Raw genomic sequence first — 18,451 nt, 5'->3', positions numbered from 1 at the left:
GTGCAGGTTTTTGTGGGGATATAAATTTTCAGCTCTTTGGGTAAATACCAAGGAGTGTGATTGCTGGATTGTGTGGTAAGAGTATGTTTAGTTTTGTAAGAAATTACCACACTGTCATCAAAAGTGGCTGTACCATTTTGCATTCCCACCAGCAATGAATGAGAGTTCCTGTTATTCCACATCCTCACTAGCATTTGATATTTTCTGTGTTTTGGATTTTGGCCATCCTAATAGGTGTATAGCAGTATCTTGTTGTTTCAATTTGCGATTCCATAATGACATATGTGGAGTGTTTTTTCATATGCTTATTTGCCATCTGTATATCTTCCTTGGTGGGGTGGCTATTCAGGTCTTTTGCCCAATTTTTAAATTGGGTTTTTTTTTTTTTCTAACTATTGAGTTTTAAGAGTTCTTTGTATATTTTGGTTAACAGTCTTTTATCTGATGTGTCTTTTGCAAATATTTTTTCCCAGTCTGTGGCTTGTCTTCTCATTATCTTGACCCACTTCCTGTTCATTAACAAGCTGGTGACAACAATTAGCTTGCATAGTGCACTAAACAGCCTCTCCACTGGGTTTTGCCACATTCTGGGGAAACTGCTGTTCTCCTGACTGCATGAGCAGTTCTGTGTGTGGTTTCTGATTAGGAGCACAGGCTTTGGGATGTGTTATCCTGGGTTTAACCTGGTTCTACTGCCCATGAGGTGTTCATAAATACTTACTTAATCTCTCTGTCCTCAGTACCCTCAGTCGCAAATGGAGATCAAACCAACACTCATCCTAGGGTTGCTGTCAGGATAGAATGAGCTAATTCCAGTAGGGGATTTGGCATGGCACAGTTGATGGGACAATAGTCAATTCTCTAAAAGTGTTATTATGGGTGTTATGATATGTATTGTGATGTCTTTTTTGGGCTGAGTGTCTTAATTACTAAGTTTTACTCTTAGAAGTATGTTCTCTTTTTGGAATATGAGTGATTTCAGGAATGGTTATGAAAGCTGTATCTACAGTCACCTTGGTGACAGTCAGCAGTCTACTGTTCTGAGAGCTTGTGCTGAGAAGGGGTTTAGAGGTCCCCTCCCTTTTTTGTTCCTGTTTAAAGTGGAATTTAATTGGATTATTAATTTGGGTAGCTTGTTAACACGTGTTGTGTGTTACCATTAGACATTTCTCTCACCTAACTCCATGGGCAACGGACATATGGGGATTTGTGCTTAGTTAGTTCTGTCCAAGAAAATGAGGGCTTCACTGCATACTATATTACTAGCTAACTTTTCATATAATATAATGATGATAATAATTACTTCCATTTATTGATTACCTGCTATAATCCTGACGCTGGGCTAAGCACTTTGCATATATATATATATATTAGCTCATTAATTTACATATATTATTATCACAGCCACCTTCACCCAGTTGGTGACACAAAGAGCTGGGATTTGACTCTGGACCCTATGATGCCATGTTCCTAATCACTATGTGCATACCACCACCAAATACCTGACTCGAGATTCTCAAAACATTGTTCCAAAACCACTTGGATAAGGAAAACTTTGAAGGGGTTGTTTAAAGAAATCCAGCTTCCTGGGATCCCCCCCGCCAAGACCTATTGAATCAGGCTGTCTGCTTTCTGTCCCTTTCTGAACACATCTTATCCCCACAAATGTTTTACACTTATCAGAAGAAAGAAAACTTCCAGATCATTGGAGGAGAGAACAGATGTCAGGAAGTAAAGTTGTGTGGGCTTATTGGTAGAACTAAATGAGTTTATAGCCAACTATGAACAAAGGCTGCCAAACTCTAAGGGAAAACTTACATAATATGTTTCCTTTCTCTAGCATTCTCAGGTTTGTTTTTCTGAATCTGTTTCTGTGGCAATATGGCTATACTATTTTAGAGGTTTTCCTTTATACTAGTTATGCCGAAGGTGGTGAAAAGAAAAGTCAACAATTACATTTTTCGAGAAACCAGCCGGTAACTCAGGTTTGGATGACTTTGAGGGCAAAGGTCAAAGCAAATGTTTAATAGGTCTTTCTTGATAACAGCATATTCTTTAAAATAAAAGCCTAACTCCTCAGTGTGGGAGGTAGATGGGTTTTGGTTCAATCAAATGGACACATTTTCTCCCTGACATCTGTAGAAACTGTTACCTTCTTCATGTTGATTGTTATAAAGATAAAATGAGATAGGTTTGCAATAGGGTCTGGCAAACTAAGAAATATTCATACTATTTCATTATGATTATCATTATTATTGTTAGAAATTATATCTGGTAAGAAATGTTGAATAGGTCAAGTGAAAAACAGTCTTTTTTTGATAAAGAACTTCAATGAAGATTTGGAATGGAAATCCCATTGACCTGTCCTATTGACTTAAAAATTCTGCTAAAAATAGATAATTACAGGCTACTGTATTGTGTACCATTTAGAAATTTGTGCCTCCTTCACCCTGCATATAAAAGGATGCTTTGTTCAAATCCTCTGGCACTTGGGGTCTTCAGGGAGAACCTGTCAGTGTGATGGATCTTCATGTTCTGACAGGAGCTCCCATCTGCTGGATGGTATTTTGGATCAGGTCCTTGTGGGAAAGGACACTTCATTCCCAGTGAAGGTCACAGTGATTATTACTGGGTAATGGGACATTGTTCTGTTATTGTAAGTCATTGGGGTCAAATGAAAATTTTCTGGAAATAGTAACTGTGCTGTGCTTGGCTGGTCCAGGATTCTCAGGAGTTCTCCATTCAGGTGTAAATGAGGTGCTCAGCACAGAATAAGCCTTTTCTGCAGAGCAGCCTTGGGCAGCCTGTCTGGAAACTGCTGTAGCCAGGATGGATGGATTCACTTTGACATAATGTGCTCAGAGTTTCCAGAGGGAATTATGCTTTCCTCTCCCTTTGAAAATGTTAATTCAACTTTGGTGGGTGGGTTTGCAATTTGGCTGGGAAAGGCCACTGTAAGACAGGTCAAATAATGGGACACACACTTCTGGCTGAAATGGCCTTCCCTCCCTCTCCATCTGGCTGACTCATCCTTATTTTAAACTCCAAGGAAGCATGATTTCTTACTGCACTGTAGGTATCTGCAGCCTCACTCCCATAAGTAACCAATCTTCAAGCTCATCAGTTCTTGTCTTTGGAATCACTCAAGTCTGCCCACTTTTGCCCATTCCCACTGCCACTTCCTGGCTTCTGGCTGCCATCATCTCTCATTTGATTTGCTTCAATTACTTTGTCTCTTATATTGGCCCTGCAATCCTGTTTCTACCCTTGAAAATCTAATTATGTCACAGCCTTATTTAAATCGCTTACATGCAACTTGCAGAAAAACTGGAAAATCCAGATGAGCCAAACTAGGATAAAATAGAAAATAACAAGCATGCAAAATCTTGCCATCTAGATATAACAACTATTAACATTCAACTGCAGAAATTTTTAGAATTTATTTACATGCTTTTTTTTTTTTTTGCGGTACGCGGGCCTCTCACTGTTGTGGCCTCTCCCGTTGCGGAGCACAGGCTCACGGACGCGCAGGCTCAGCAGCCATGGCTCACGGGCCCAGCCGCTCCGCGGCATGTGGGAGCTTCCCGGACCTGGGCACGAACCCGCGTCCTCTGCATCGGAAGGCGGACTCTCAACCACTGCGCCACCAGGGAAGCCCCATATATTTTTTTCTAAAGTAGAATTATACTGTAAATATTGGGTTTTAAGTTGCTTTTTTTCTTTTTAACATGACAACATATTGTAAACAAACAGGACAGGGGATCCCTGGAGAAAGAGAACCAGGCGTGGCTTTTTTGACATAAGAGAAGCCATTTTTGTCCTAAACCATTTTATGATCTAGGCCTGGCCACAATGCTTGCCCTTGAACATGTCTCAGTAATTAATGATCTTAAAAGAACAAAAGAACAAACAACTATTATCTGGCAAAAGAGAAGCAATAGCAAAGATTATATATCAGTTGTTAAAGACTCCCAGTTTTGTTTCAATGGTAAAGATTATCCTAAAGTGTTCAACCACCAGATCAACCGGAACCCAACGGATGATGATATCGACGTTTTCTGACCCTCGTGACTTCTGTCAACTAAAGCTTGGACTCGGTGGACCACCCAAGCCCCTTCATGAATATGCATGTACGCTTAGCTTAAAACTTCCCCAGTTTTGCTGCTGGGGAGACACTGCTTTGGGAAAGAGTCTCTGTGTTCTCCTTATTTGCTGCAAGTAATAAGAAATCCTTCCTTCTCCCAATCTTTGGCTTGGTTATGTCTTTTGGCTTGACACCTACCAAGAAGTGAACCCATATTTTAGATAACAATATCGCAGCCTATTACCCTATAAATGGACATTATCTACATCATCTACATTGTTCTATTTTATTTCATCGTAGATATAAATTATTGTTTATATAACCAATGCCACCACTGTTTTATTCTTATTCTTTTTTTTTTTTTTCATTTTGTAACTAACACTAAATTATATCCTTGTTTAGAAACCATTAAACCATCCTTAAGTAATGGCTTGGGGGAAATTTTTCTACTCATAGAATTGTTGCGCTAAGGGTATGTACATTTATATACATCCTTTTTCTAGTATAATATTTGGTACATGTTTTCAGTTTACAACCACATGTACCAATTATTTATGATTATCTGTGTTTTAATAATTTTAGGACTTCTGTACATGAATGACTTCTTCAGTTTTAGGCCTTTAACTCTGCTCCAATTCTCCACTAGTTGTAGAAAACATTTACATATACTTTTAAATATTCAATACTAATGCCATGGTTTTTACACCTCTGTGAAACCAAGCAGGAACCTGTGGGGCTGTCCCGGGTACAAAAGCCCCTCATGTCCCCCATTTTTTGTTTGTAGAAAAAAAGCTTTAGTCTCCCAGCCCCCTTCCCTGAGTTCCAAAGACCAGACTCAACCAGTTACTAATTAGGGAAGTGAGAGAATGCAGAAACAAAGGAAAAGTAGTCAAGATCAACAGTTCAGCAATAGTTCCTCCTCAAGAGATATATATATAACAATCTGACATGTATCTTTAAGTTGTTCTGCAAGATCGAAGACCCCCGCCACTGCCCAGGTGGAGGATGGTGGTATACCCCAGACTGGTTGGAAACAGAAAGTTGATGATTAAGATTCCTGAAACACCACCCTGTTACCTCACCATGAACCAGTCAGAAGAAGGTCCATGAGATGGCCATGCTCCTATGATCCCCTCCCCTAACACTGTCTTTAAAAACCCTTGCCTGAAAGCCATGTGGTGTTTGGGTCTTTTGCGCATGAGCTGCTCATTCTCCTTGCTTGGCACCTGCAATAAATGCTGCAGTTTCCTCCACCACAACCTGGTGTAAGTAGATTGGCTTGGCGTGAGGCAAGCAAGTGGATCCAAGTTTGGTTTGGTAACAAATGTATACCTGCATTTGTCATTTTGTTACGTTCATACAGGAAAGGTAGCTTGGAAGCCTAAGAAATCCCTGAGCCCCCAAACTATCCCTTAAGATGATAGATGTCTTCTTCTAATGATCTAATATTTGGTTTACGGTGGGTATTGTAGGTAAACAATTTTGTTCTGCCTAAATCTTTGAGGACTTTTCCTTTGATCGTTATAATTGCAGTGCCTGGCACATAAAATAAGTATTTGTTGAGTGAATGAATAAAAATGCTTTGATAAGACATGACTAGATGATGGTGGAGGTGGGGATACCCCAGGTATATTTTCAGTTACTGTGCCTAAGTATGGTAAGCTCTTGGAATCTGCTTCCACAAGCCTCTTTCTCCCCTTTTTTGCAAGCTCAGGAAAGATTTCTTATGTTATAGGATTGATTCTGCTTTTCTCTATTTTTGTTTCTCTTCCAGGAACACTCTTTGCTGACTTTATTCCTATCTCCTCTTACTTTGTTTTGACTCCCTTATCCTTTCACCTGGCATTCTGGAAAGGCTTCTCAAACCTGCACTTCCAGTAGTTGATGGGATTTTCTGCACCACGAATTGACCTGTTTTGGTTGTCGCTGCCTTAAGCTTTGTTTTAGTGGCTCCTTTCCCCACAATGGCGCCTCTCATGCCAGCCTCTTCCTTTCCTCTCCCTGCCTTTTTGCTTACAGCACTGTTCCTGCTTATGCCTTCTTCCATCTCTTCATGACACTAAAACATTTCCTTGAAATATCTTTTTTTCTAGTCATTGAGGTATACTTTTTTAGAGATGTCTTTTTCTTCGGAGCCTTCCAGATGTTATTTCTTTTTTCTTGGTATAAATTATGCTCCTACAGTTACACATTATTTGATGGATTTCTTCTTTTTCTCAAAAAATAACCAGATTTCTTTTCAGATCTGATGCTTAGAAGCAGATAGTGTAAATGAAAGACTCTTATTCCCACTCTCTGTTCAGCATATGGTGAACCAATAATAACCACCCTTTATTGCATCCGGAGGCCAGGTCAACGTGCGCAAACAGCTCCAGGCCAACTCCAAGTTTCTGATGGGTCTTTCTCCAAGGGAACTCATCCCTCTCTTTCAATTGCCTTATTCTTTAGGAGTCTTAATTATAGTAGTTAGGCATATACACACACACCCTACACATACCACATCCACATACATATATACACCAAGCACATACCACACACACTGCATACTCACACATACATATTCACTCAGTACATCATACACACACACACCACACAATACAACGCAACACATACCACACATTACACATGCTACATGCGCACACAGGCATCCACACATATACTACATGCCCCACGTGCCACACCCACACACATACCACACCACACAAAACCACACAACTCCCACCCACTCCCAGTGTGGCCCGTTACCAGGGGATTTCTCTCTGCTCATACACCCAGCTCCTCACTACACATCACGTTATATCCTGAGTCCGCTCCTACATCCGGACCATTTTTCCCCTGGGACTTGTATTCTTTCTAGAAAGTAGTTAATGAGGCAGAGTCCATCCTCTGCTTGCCTCAGAGCCTGGCAGCATCTAAGGATGAGCTTCTCCTCGATGGGTGGGTCAGATCAGGCTGCAGACAATGCCTCTGTCTCACATTTGTTGACAGTCTGTGTTTTGCATGGTGCAGAGGCTCCTTGGCTTAGCGTTTCTCAGTGTGGCTCCATCTGCTTTATAAGTAGTGTCTATTCCTCTCTGATTCAGACATTAGGTTGTCTGTCAATGATGGTTTTCAACAGTAGTGAGAGTTTTCATTTTTTCTCATATTTTTAAAGTGAGAAAATGGGACAGGTTGTATTGAGGGCTGTTAGCCAGGCACAGTCTTGAGCTGGAAGTCCACCTAGATTTTTTGCATAAGAAAAGGAAAACAATCTGTCTGGCAGAAGTATGAGAATGCATTTGGGATCCTAGTTAAAGAATCAGGTATGAAATATACATTTATTTAGTCAGGTGCCAGCTGTATGAAAAATCCCTTTCTTGTTTCCCATAATATTTCTGAAACTTCTTAACAGTGCATAGAGGCAAAATATCATCATTATGCAGGGACAGCGTGTTATCGCTTTTTTTGGGGGGCAGATCTTTTCTAGGTCACCTGCTGCTTCAACATAGCTCTGAACAGTCTAGCATGCTAACCATCTGACTCCATTCTCCTAAGTCGTGAGAGAGAAAACGGCTTTGCAGCAAATTATGGCAGGCATCAGCATTTAAATGAAAGGAGGGATAGGCTTCCCTCCCACCCTTCCCTTGAGAGGTGCAGGGATGGGAGGGTTTTGCATACCCAGCACACGTGCTCTGAGGGCCTTTCTCCTCACTCTAGCCCTCTGACAACCAGTGAGGTTACCGTTTCATTTCCCACTCATTGTATATACCTCCCCAGTGCCGTTATTAGGTACTGAGTACTCATTCACTCCTGGCATAGTCACCATACGCCATGAGCTCTGGATAAACTTCCAGAACGAATCCCATCTTCCACCATTCTCTGCTCCGTGCTGTCTCTGGACACAAACTCCAAGGACTCCTTGGAGTCTTCCTCGTAAATCTTAATTATGAAAAAGCGATTTTTAACCTTTTTTGGACCTTTGAGACTTGTATGATGTATTCTGGAGCTAAGGAATGGATAGTTTCAGAACAGTCCAATCACAGAAAACAATCCTCTAACACAGAGGTCTTCAGGTGGGGTCTAGGGACTCCTGGGGTCCCTTGAGGCCCTTTCTGGGGAGGGGGTGTGGTCTGCAAAGTCAAAACTATTTTTACAACAATGCTAAGATGTTACTGCTTTTTCTCTCATTCTTTCATATGGTGTTTTCCAGAGGCTACATGATATGCCTCTGTTTCTCTGACACCAACTGGGTATTCAACGGTCCAACTCAATCCTGACACTGACTGTCAGAGTTGGTATGGACTTCACAGGTTAAGAGTTCAGTCCCACAAGAATGCCCACTTCAGACACCTGCCACAAATGGGGAGCCCAGGTGACCCACACTTCTGCCTGGCTGCCTGCAGATTTGGGAGCTCCCACAACCTTCCCTGCCCCTGTTTGATAATTCATTAGAACAACTCACAGATCTCAAGAAAACCCTTTACTTATGTTCACCAGTTTATTATAGCCGATACAACTCAGGAAACAGAAGAGAAGCACAGGGCAACGTGTAGGTGTGCACAAATGGCTTCCATACCCTCTACAGGAGCACCGCCCTTCACCACTTTCATGTGTTCACTAACCAGGAAGCTTCTCAAACCCTGTTTAGGGGATTTTATGGAGGTTTCATTACATTCATTACATTACATTAAATCATTGGTCATTGTTGATTGAACTCAATCTCCAGTCCCTCCAGAAGGGGTGGAGCTGAAATTTCCAACCCTCTAATCACAAGGCTGGTTCCCCTGTGTACCAGCTCTCACCCTGAAGCTATCTGGGGGCCCTCCAAGAGTCACCTCATTAGTATAAACGCAGGTACAGTTGAAAAGGGCTTCTTAGGAATAACAAAAAGTGCTTCTCTCACCCCCATCGCTCAGGAAATTCCAGGGATTTTAGGAGCTCTGAGCCAAGGATGGGACAAAGATTAAATATATGTATTTCCTACTATATCACACATATGATATCATAGCTGACTGATGAAGAAACAAAGCAATCATTTTTTTTGGGAAAAAAGTTACTTTTCATAATGTATGTTATTTCTGTTAATATTTTATTACTGTTATTTAAAATAAATTAATAAAAATATTTTTAATTTCTCAATTTTACTTTCCAAAGTGGTAAATAATTCTAGAGATAAGTTAATCCACATAAACAAAAGTTCTTTGGGAGCCTCAATATTATTTTAAAGTGTGTAAACTAAAAAAATTTAAACTTCTCCTCTAAAATATGATGCCCAAATAAATCCCAGCTAGATTTGCTCATCCATTGTGTTTATTCCTATGTTTATACTCCCCCAAAGGGCCACAGTGGCACATTTAGAGGTCCAGGCGATCTCAAATCCTTTAACTGAGGGGCAGGGTGGACATTTGACATATTTATTGGCCCTCAAAATCCCCCATGCGGGACGTGTCCTAAAAAAAATGCCTTTGGTTCCAAAGCCCACACTTGCTGGCTGTGCACTCTGATTACTTCCTGTTCACTGATGAATAGCTCCTCAGATTACTGTTACACACTCTGCAATCCCAGGATTTGAAAGTAGTCTCCTCCTCGGGTGAGACCCTGAGAACCCTACGAGGCCTCTGGGGGTACGGCTCATTTGGGGACATGGCCCATTCAGAGCAGCCCTGCTCCAAATGGTACTTCCACAGTGAGCATCTCTGGAATTCCCAGTGCTCTCATTTGGATCCTTTTCCTTCTCAGCTGCTTCTGAAATCCTCAGGCTTTTCATCCTCTCTTATATCTCCCCCTTGTCTAACCTGCTTTCAGAAAAGAAATCTGAGAAATTCATTTGTACTGAGGTAAATGTGACCGATAACTCTTGCTATATATCTTCTCCCTGGAATTCTTATATTTTAGCTAAAGGAATGTGCCCTGCCTTACAGAATTTTAGACATGAGAATGTGAATGGTGGTAAAATGTTATTGGTAGTGGGAATTTTCTGGTACCCAGTAAAGCGCACCAAGAAGGGAATTGTCTGACTTCTCTCCCTGTAAGAGAAGCCCTCGTTCACAAAGCAGCAGGTGCAGGGCCGCGTGTAATCTGCTCCTAAACACCCCGGTTAGGCGTGAAGCAGACAAGAATAGTGGCAAGTTAGAGACAGAAGGGAATTAGGACCCTCAAGTTGTGATGCCCTCATTCCAGAACGAGACCCCACAGTGCAGTTCTGTACTCCCAGGAACTGTGTGGAAGGTGTGGAGAGGGGAGAAGTGACCTGTCTTAGGCATTTAGATGGGAAAAGAGGGGAAAGGGGGTGGGTAGGGATACCTGTCCAGCACTTTAAAGGGTCCTGGTTAAATCATGATATCTAGCATTATTTAGGACTCATGTATCAGACACGGTACTTAGCACTTTTCTTCCTGATCCAGTATAATTCTCATACTGACCTCATGAAAAAAGAAACACTTTCATCTCCATTTGACAGATTAGGAAATAGAAGCAGAAAGAAGTCAAATAACCACCTTGCAAGATCTCCCAATAGAAAGTGGGAGAGCAAGGATCTGAAGCAGAAACACTGTCTCTGCAACCTGCTGCCAGTATGTATGCTCTCCTGCTCTTCTCAGGTCAGGGTTGATGTAGGAAGACAGCGTTTTTGTGACAATGCTCAACTTTTCCAAGGTACCGGCTAAAGTGCCCAGAGGAGTGTGATGTTTGTCATCATTTTATACATTGGTAAATACCATACATGGGCTCATTTCCTCTGTGGTGGATGGATGACGATGGCTTTGTTATAATCATCTCACGCTTCAAGTAACAAGACTCTCCATTAATAGAATTTAGAGCACAACCTTCATCTGAAGTACGTTCTCTGCTGAATGCGCACTGAAGCACGTCTTACCTGTTTGTAAACTGAGACCTGAACAGCTCAATCCTGAGCACAACTTATACCATGTCCTGGCACCTCAACTCTGGGGGCCACCACATCATCACTCCTTCTCCAGGTTTTCTATGCTTCCTTCTTTGAGTTTAACCAATACTATTTCCCTCATTCTGACTGTGGCTTCACTCAGCTTTCTTCTCTTGGAGGCACATCCTAGGATTGCTTCCGCTAACACCTCTCCAAGCTGAACAACAAGCTTTCCCACCCCTGTGCTGCCCCCACCAATAGCTCTCCCATGAGAGGGCTCCAGCATCAGGGCACCTCTAGGAATACAAAATGAGCCCGCCAGGTCTCCAGAGTAACAGCATAGATGAGGCTTATGCTGCCTGCAGTAGCAGACGACCTCCAAATGCAGAGTGAGTCAGGCTGCTTTGCTCTAAAGACCCGGATGTGTCAACACAGCCTCCATACTCATTATTGCAAGTGGAGAGACAGACAGGGTAATCTTTTTTTTTTAAAAAAACATCTTTATTGGAGTATAATTGCTTTACAATGGTGTGTTAGTTTCTGCTTTATAACAAAGTGAATCAGTTATACATATATATATATCCCCATATCTCCTCCCTCTTGTGTCTCCCTCCCACCCTCCTTATCCCACCCCTCTAGGTGGTCACAAAGCACCGAGCTGATCTCCCTGTGCTATGCGGCTGCTTCCCACTAGCTATCTATTTTACATTTGGTAGTGTATATATGTCCATGCCACTCTCTCACTTCGTCCCAGCTTACCCTTCCCCCTCCCCATGTCCTCAAGTCCATTCTGTATGTCTGTGTCTTTATTCCTGTCCTGCCCCTAGGTTCTTCAGAGCCATTTTTTTTCTTTTTATTTTAGATTCCATATATATGTGTTAGCATACGATATTTGTTTTTCTCTTTCTGACTTACTTCACTCTGTATGACAGACTCTAGGTCCATCCACCTCACTACAAATAACTCAATTTCATTTCTTTTTATGGCTGAGTAATATTCCATTGTATATATGTGCCACATCTTCTATATCCATTCATCTGTCGACAGACACTTAGGTTGCTTCCATGTCCTGGCTATTGTAAATAGAGCTGCAGTGAACATTGTGGTACGTGACTCTTTTTTAATTATGGTTTTCTCAGGGTGTACACCCAGTAGTGGGATTGCTGGGCCGTATGGTAGTTCTATTTTCAGTTTTTTAAGGAACCTCCATACTGTTCTCCATAGTGGCTGTATCAGTTTACATTCCCACCAACAGTGCAAGAGGGTTCCCTTTTCTCCACACCCTCTCCAGCATTTATTGTTTGTAGATTTTTTGATGATGGCCATTCCAGACAGGGTAATCTTAAAGGGACTTTTTCATGGCTTCAGCCTGGAGGTGACACAATCACTTCTGCTTACATTTCATTGGCTTGAACGAATTATATGACCCCATCCAGAAGGGAAGAAGTATTTCTGCTAAGCATTTAAGGTAAGGTCACACAGAATATTCTATACGGCTGACTGACAATTCCTTGGTAGAGGCCCCAATGATATGATTTTCTGAAGCATTTCTAAATGTTTCATTGCATGAGCTACTTTATAATCCACTTGTGCTGGATTAGCTGTCAAAAAGGGGATTTCCTTGGGAGAAGGACTTTCTGAATTCACATTCCCATGTGCTTATTACAACAGGAATGCTGGCTTGGGATAGCATTGCCTTTCCATGCTTGAGCTTCTTGATTTATTAAATTAGGTATTCTTTCTTTGCTGCCTTTCAAGCAGTCCGAATTGTGAGGCAGTCATAGATCTCCACTCTGTTCTGAAGCATCAGCAGGGCAGAAAGGAACCTGCCACAACCTTGACAGCTATGCTCCTCTCACGCTCTCCCCCACATAGGCTGTCCTCAGTTACTCTTCTTCCAGACAGAGGAAACACAGTAGGACTTGTCATTTGTGCTAATCTGAGCACACATCTCCACTGTGAATTGTGCTACCCTGGGGCTTCTGTTCAGAGATCAATGCTGGGCTGACATGGGAGGTTTGTGATCCTAGTAAAATTTCTTATAAACGTGCATGTGGTCTTACGTCCTTCAAAATAATGGCACATCTTCATTCATTTGACTCCTGGTCTCTGTGGCACTCCTTGATGCATAGTTAAATTCACTTGGTAGCCCATCTACCCATCTAGCCCCGACCCCAGCTCTGCTTTACTCCTAAGGCTAATCAGGAACTGGGTCTGGGTCTTCGGTGGTGAACAACCCTGCAGATCCCCACTTAGTCAGCCTTGGAGCTCACATCCCAGCTAAATGGCGCCTACGTTCTACCTGACTTCATCTTCCAGGGGACCTATCACCTTTGGGAATTCCGAGGCAGTCCTGCAGGTGCTCTAATGAGAAGAGGTCCTTCTGTGGGAGGAGTTTTACGATCATTTCTGAAGGGCACCATTGGATTGTCTTATTCTGAATCCATGTTTCTATTTGGCTTTTACATGGGAATTTCCACAACCGCAGCCAAGGACTGACACATTGCCTGATTCCAGTAGCGTGGTCACTAGTCTCTAAAAATCCACTCCCGGCCCGCCTCCCACGGCAAGAACCATGTCTCCTGTTATTCACACCCTTGTGTGGTCTCGTCTTGAATCCTGGCTGGTGTGTGGCTTGTGCCTGGTCAATGAAATCTGGCAGAAGTGACACGTCATGACTTCTAAGCCTGGTCCATAGGTATCCTTTCAGCTTCTACCCCGTGTACTTGGAACCCAGCTGCCACCCTCCAAGGAAGCTCTGGAGACACCCATGTGAAGAGGAGCTGAGGAAGCTGTCTTACAGTCCTTGCTAAGCTCCCGTGGTCAGTGAGCGTCACCATGCCAGCCACGCCATTCAAGCTATTCCTAGACAAGTCCCAGACATCATGGAGTCCACGTCATGGACCTTGCTGTGTCCTGCTTGATTTCCTGACCCTCAGAAACATGAGGGGCAGTAAACTGATATTTTAAGCCACTATCTTTTGGGATTATTTGTCACATAGCAATCAATGACCAGAACAGGGGACCCTTGTTTATGTGAAAGATGTCCTCCAGAGGTGTCCAGTGGACTTGGTGCCTGGTGTGTGGTGCACAGTGGGTTTGAGATCCTATTTCCTGAGGCTCTCATATCTGGAGGGTCCTGAAACAAGGCCTAGGACAAATGGTTGGCTTCCCAGCCAGTGGGGAGATTTTCCATTTCTCAGTTACAGACGATACAGTTTCCCCAATTCCAGGCTTCATTCAGGCAGTCCAGTTCTGTGCTCGAGTCCTGAAGCCTTGACCATCTCAGAGATGTGACAGCACGGCATCTAAAATATCACATCTTGATTCCCACTATATTCTGCAGGGGTTCAGCTCCCATAGCCTTCCAGCCTAAGGATTTGCTCTTTATTTCTGGCACGTGAAGATTTCACCTTCTGCCTTTATGATGTTATTAATTTTTATAAATATATGTTTTTTTCTTCTAGAAGTTTTAATTTGGGGTGGGGGTGAAGGTGGGCTGCAAAGGAGGAGTTCCAGAGGCTGCTCCATCTGATATTTTAACCTCATTACCTTATCTTCTTTCTAGAATATTTTTGGTTATTTGCCCCCTACATCACAAGACTGTGCTAGCAAAACCATGAATGTGCTAACTCTTTTAAAAGATGCAAATTCTTTCAGAAAAATGAAACTATGTCGTTGGTTTCTAGATGATTAAATTCATAGTTGTAGTTTATTGTTCCAGGATGGCTCTGACGATTGAAATTCTATTAGCTGTGGGGACCAGCAATGGCAGTTACAAATCAGGGAGGCACCGTCTCTGCCCAGTCTGGTCTTCTTTTTAACAAAGAGCTGTGTCCTTAGGATCATGACCGCTCATAACCCATATCCACTGTAGACAACAGCTAATGGAGCCAGGCTGCTCACATGGATCTCCTAGATAATGTAGAGGGTTTTTTCCCCATTTATATTTTAATAAAACTAGCAGATGGGAATTCATCTGTAACATTCAGCAAGAGAATTAATATACTGAAATGTGACCCTTTGACAGTTGCTCAAATGAGTATAAGGCTATCAGGGCAAGTGAATGGAGGAAAAAATAATTATAGAAGGAAGGAAACTGGAAACAGAACTGAGATGATTATGTAAGTCCTTTGAGAAATGAATAAAGGACCCTCTCAGAAGTAATTAAATCTCTCTTATATCCACATGCTGCATTCTGGCTTATACACTTAAACACGTCTCCGGTTCCACTGCATCTCTGCTCAAAGACATCAGTGATGACCCAGTGCCCGCATTTATTACACTCCAACTCCTAGAGTTGGTCTTGGGTCTCAGGTGCTTCTGCAATCTGGCCTCAATCTACCCCTAGAATAGTGATTCTTAACCTTGGGTGCATTTTTGAATCACTGGGGACATTTGTAAATTGTGGGTGCCTTCTCACATACACAAAAATAGACCAAATATTATAACTCACATGCATGCTAATTATATCATTATCTATATACTATCATACCCACCAACAGACTTCAATGATAGAGTTGGATTTTGAAAAGATCATTTTGGCTACAGTGTGAAAAGAGATATTATAAAACAACAACAGAAGAAAGTACAGCTGGGAATGTAAGTGAAAAAGTAGATTGGAGAAGTGGGAGAGCTTCAGATGGGTATCTGCAGCATGAGACAATTAAATTAATATTACTTAAATATGTACAAAATGTTAGAACTCTGGTGGGTTCTGAGCGTAAGGGGAAAGAGAATGTATGAAAACAATACGAAACAAAACATCCACCTTGACATCAGGTGGTTCACAGTACAGTGAGAGAGAGAATATAAACAAGCAGCTGTGACTGAAGTGGCATAAAGAGCTACAAATAAATTATAATGGGGTATAGAGATCAGATCATGTGGCGATGTTTGTGGAATAATTAATAATAATACTGATGCATGGGTCCCACCCCAGTGGCGCTGATTTAATGGGTCAGGATTACCAGGCATCAGTACTTTTGCAAAGTCTCCATTGACTGGAATGTTCAGTCAGTGCCAAGGAGTGTGTTGTATGGTCTTATCCACGCTTCCGGGCTGCTGTGGGGAAATGGAAGGGACAATCCTCCAAGAAGCCTGGGCTCAAGTCTCAGATTTCCCAACAATGACAGCAGAGGATAGAGCTAACATTTCTTGAGCAGGATCTGTGCTGAGCATTTCATGGACATCTTCTTAGTGTTTCTCAACCCTGGCTGCATATTAAAATAATCTGAGAACTTTGAAAAACTACTAACGTCTTGGTTTGGCCCCAGATCAATTAAATCAAATCTTTGGTATGAGTCTGGACATTTTTTTTTGTGTGTGTGTGTAACTGCTCTTGCAGTTGATTATCTGCAGGATGTTGAGAACCACCAGCTTTGGAGTCCACTAGTTGATCATATTTTTATAAACCTACTCACTCCTTTATGGAGTCCCTGTTCCCTAGCCAAGCAAGCCTGTTTTCCATATGCTGAAAACATCACTAAGAAGACCCACAGGCCAAGGAGAGCTTCTCAATTATCCAATATGAGGTCAGGTAAGAAGGTTTTTCTCTTATCGGCTAAAGGACTTCTTTTCAAACTTCTGATTAGTCTGTGAGGCTCCAGTGTAGGAAGCACAAAGAGCACATTAGTCACTAATAGTGGAATCTAGAAACAGGTGATTTACATTTCCTCCCTCTGTTTTCTCTTCTCTACCTGAAGGGAGGCCATTGTATATTTAGTTTAAGGATCTTGGAGAGAGGGCCAAAATAACTGGGGATAGTCCTTCCCATACAAACTTACTGAACTTTTCAAGTTTGGTCAGAAAGTAGCCTTTCTAGGTATTCCAAGTAGAAAAGGTTTTAGATAAAGGGAATGAGACTTAAGAGGGCTTAGGGAGGCTTTGGCTTGAGTTCATAAAATCAGAAAGCACCTGAGTGGCTACAAAGCACCTGCAGATGACCTTAGTTTGCCCGTGGCACCAAAGCAGGTGGTTTACAGGGGCTCACCAGGAGCCTGCAAACTTCAAGAATCTTTGGAAGCACCAGGAAATCAGGTAACTTCCAAGAACTTGCTTAGAAGTTGCTGCTGATAATCGCATGTTTGCCATCTGCTTGTATTCTGGCAGAACTGCCACTGGAGAAAGTGGTTTCTCCTTCTCAACTACCTTCCAAATTTCATGTCTGTACCCCTCAGTGGCAGAATGTGACCTGGAAGTAAATGGGAAAAACAATTCTGGGAAATGCAGCCTTCTCCCCTGTGATGCAAAGCAAAACCTGGAGAGAGGCAGTGATGACATGGAATTAACAACAGACAATCTGACAAAATGAACTCAAGGTAAGTCAAGACAAGCTTATTTGGAGGAAGACTTAGGGGGGGAAAAAGAAGATGTGAGAAAAAATGTAAATGGGAAAAAGAAAGAAAGCTCAAGAAAAAATTTCCCTTGAAAGCAGAGTATGTAGCCAGCAGGAAGGTGCCCCCACGAGGCTCACAGAGTGACTTTCCTGTGGTGATTTGAAATCTATGGTTTAGTCCTCAGCACGGCAGATTCAGAAATTAGGTTTTCAATCTGTAGCCACCTCCCCCAAACCTCACAGTTTCCTGAACGATCTATATGAGAGACTTAAGTAGTCATCAGAAGGGGTTTTCATGATCATATAATCAGAGAAAGAATTGGTGGCTGGTCTTGGAGACCCCTCCAAACTGTCCTAGACCAGTGTGTGTTTAATACCTGCACCCACACGAGACTTCTGTCCCTCAGGGCTTGGCACACTGTCTGTTTTGCTCACCACTCAGTCCCTGGCACTTAGCATAAGCCTGGTGCATGGTAGATGCTCCATGAACTTTGATTAATTGAATGGATACATAATCATCGTGAGGCCTGATGACATATCCTTGATTCAAAGGACAGAACACTACACTAGTGACCTGATTTAGTACTTCTCTCTCTTGGTCGGTAGTAGATACTTAGTTCCATGGTTTCTCTCCTTTTATTAAAAAATTTCATATTGTCAGTCTTTTTGAATCTATAGATATATATGGATATATATGATATGTGATATATAGACATATAGGTATAATATATATCCATATATATATGATATTATGTATCTGCATGTATTATAAACTGTATCTCTGTATATTATATATATTTCTCTATATATTATATATACAGTTATAGATATATATTATATAATGTATATATCTAATGTATATACATGTATTATTACATATTATATTATCATATTACTATTTAGAGGATTGCATATTACTGAATAATCTATAGCAAAGTAACTATTTCAGTGGATCTAGAAGACTCTGCCTTTTCCCATCATGGATCGGTTTAATAAATATAACTATTAAATGGAAACCTTCTTTCCCTTTCTTTTACGTCCGGGGCTTGGAGCTTTGTGAATGTCCATCAGAATTTCCTACATGCAGATGCCAAGAAGCTCTACTAAAGGCATACCCTGCGCTTGTGCTCTTCCAGCACTACCTGGCCAGGGGTCTTCCAGAGGGCTC

The 18,451-nt window shown here is 41.9% G+C and overlaps 2 protein-coding genes across 8 annotated transcripts in view; one reads left to right on the top strand and one right to left on the bottom strand.

The window, feature by feature from the left end:
* The window catches only part of NPSR1 (neuropeptide S receptor 1), a 135,346-nt gene that overhangs the window by 75,674 nt on the left and 41,221 nt on the right, over nt 1-18,451 (bottom strand).
* The window catches only part of DPY19L1 (dpy-19 like C-mannosyltransferase 1), a 259,805-nt gene that overhangs the window by 224,194 nt on the left and 17,160 nt on the right, over nt 1-18,451 (top strand). For all 7 annotated transcript variants that reach the window (XR_003795119.1, XR_003795120.1, XR_003795117.1 and 4 more), the window contains one exon: nt 17,126-17,266. The gene's annotated coding sequence lies outside the window, so the exon portion shown is untranslated. The remainder of the gene's footprint in view (nt 1-17,125; nt 17,267-18,451) is intronic.

This window comes from Monodon monoceros, unplaced genomic scaffold, assembly GCF_005190385.1.
Source record: "Monodon monoceros isolate NGI ecotype Baffin Bay Population unplaced genomic scaffold, NGI_Narwhal_1 Super_Scaffold_2, whole genome shotgun sequence".
In the NCBI taxonomy this organism is placed as follows: Eukaryota; Metazoa; Chordata; class Mammalia; order Artiodactyla; family Monodontidae; genus Monodon; species Monodon monoceros.
Note: the sequence above shows the minus strand (reverse complement) of the source record. Positions and strands in the feature narration are given on the sequence as shown.